The 2,223-nt window shown below is 37.1% G+C and overlaps 1 pseudogene; it reads left to right on the top strand.

Moving 5' to 3' along the window:
• Window positions 1–368: 368 nt before the first annotated feature.
• Window positions 369–1,113, top strand: LOC149137611 (uncharacterized; annotated as a pseudogene).
• Window positions 1,114–2,223: the final 1,110 nt, after the last annotated feature.

Genomic DNA, 2,223 nt, shown 5'->3' with positions numbered 1-2,223 from the left:
ATGGTTAAGTGTGAAGCCATCTGACGAATACTCACTCGTAAATTCATTGAACGGGACGTCAAGAGGATCGAACAACTGAATCCTCTTCATAGAAACAAACGAAGGTATATACGTATTTAATTACAGTGGCCTACAAGGTTTTTGGTGTTTAGGAAATAGACATCATTCCTATACAAAATCGGTCTCTTGAATCCAAATGTAACCTTCTTTTTAACCTATCAGATCTAGTTTTTAAGTTATTAAACATCCCTATTGTCACTAGGTATATGTGTACGTCCAGTACGCAGTGTTCGTTACCTTATTCTAATTCTAAGTTTTTTTACTTCTTCCATACTTTTTAGATGTTGTGGTGAACTAAGTAATAGAAAATGACCAAGATGTCTTCTTCAAGAAAGTGTTGCGTTAATTCCCCAAATGTGTTTTGCTATGTTTGTGGAGGATACACATTACTTGAAAATCGAAAAAACATCACTGATTTTATTGAAAGAGCATATATGGCATATTTTAGGGTCAAGCTGAGAGACCAAGATAAATATTGGGCACCGCATTGTGTTTGCAAACAATATACAGAACATTTGCAACAATGGACTAAAACGATAAGGAAAAATATGAGGTTAGCTATACCAATGGTATGGCGGGAGCCCTATAATCACGTAGACGACTGCTATTTTTGTAAGGGTATTAACCGGAAAAATCGACAAACACTTGTCTATCCTAATCCTGTCTCTGCTATTAGACTGGTTTCACATAGTGAAGAGCTTCCTGTTCCTGTCTTCAATGTCTTTCCTCAGATAACTTTTACCCTCAACCAAAGATTCATCACCTGAAGAAGACACGAGAGGTGAAGACTTTTCAGTTGAGACTTTACCTCAGTTATTCTCCCAGGTAGAGTTGAATGATCTAGTTCGTGACATGAACTTCCCAAAAAATTCTGCAGAACTGTTGGTTTCTCGACTGAAAGAGAAGAATCTTCTAGAGAATAGTGTCCGTATAATATTTTATCGGTGTCAGCATGAAGAGTTCTTCACAAAAGAGGAAGAACTGGTTTACTGCAGAGGTGTCACTGGGCTTCTTAATAAACTTGGCATTAAGGAATACAAATCAATGGAATAGAGTCTTTTCATAGACAGCTCTAAGTGTAGTGTAACATGTGTATTGTTGCACAAAGGAAATGTGTATGGCTCTGTTCCTCTCGGCCACTCAACAACTCTGAAGGAAAAGTATGAAGAAATTAAGTTGGTTTTAGAGAAGATACTGTATCATGTTCATAAATGGGTCATCTACGTTTACGTAAAGTTGGTGAATTTTCTCATGGGACAACAATCTGGTTATACCAAATGCCCATGCTCTCTTTGCATGTGGGACAGTAAAGACTAGGGAAACCACTATGTTAAGAAAGACTGGCCGCCTCGAACAAATATGGCTCCATATATTGGAAGAACCTTTAGTTGAGCGAGTTAAGATCATTTTCCCCCTTTGCACATCAAAATCAGATTGAACAAGCGATTCGTTAAAGCTCTTAACAAAAATGGGGAGTGCTTCAAGTATATCTGTAGCGACTTAAAGGATTTTTGACGGACCACAGATCCGTAAACTCTTGAAGGACACAAATTTCGTGAAAGTAAGGAGCGAAAATGAAGCACCAGCTTAGCTTGCGTTTGCAAAAGTAGTGCAAACGTCCTTGGGAGACACAAAGTGAAAACCATAAAGACCTTGTTATTAACTTGATATCAACTTTTCGTGATATTGGCGTGATTATGAGCATCAAAATGCATTATTGTTTTAGTAATCTTGATTGTTTTCTTGACAATCTCGGAGATGTTAGCGATGAACTAGGTGAACGATTCCATCAGGACATCAAGGAGATGAAAACTCGGTTCCAAGAACGTTGGGACGCTGTGATGATGGTAGACTATTGCTGGTGTTTAAAACGAGATACTCCTATTCCTCAACATTCATGGAGCACAAAGAAGCACAAATTTCTTCCTTGAATTTTCTGCCAAAAAGCTTAACCAATGTGCATTTTCAATTTTGAATTTTTATTTGTAATGCGTTTTGTTTTGTGTTACGCTCTCTTTATTGATTCATGCTATATGCCATTTGTATGAATAAAATACTTACTCTTCAGGTTTAGTCAAAACACTAGACCTGATAGAGAAAAACTGAAGATATTTTTGAATTTAGCAGGCAAAATCACTTAAGAATTCGTTGAAATAGTTCAGG

This window comes from Octopus bimaculoides, chromosome 1, assembly GCF_046866305.1.
Source record: "Octopus bimaculoides isolate indiv1 chromosome 1, ASM4686630v1, whole genome shotgun sequence".
NCBI lineage: Eukaryota > Metazoa > Mollusca > Cephalopoda > Octopoda > Octopodidae > Octopus > Octopus bimaculoides.
The sequence above is the reverse complement of the archived record's forward strand: the minus strand, read 5'-3'. Positions and strand labels throughout refer to the sequence as shown.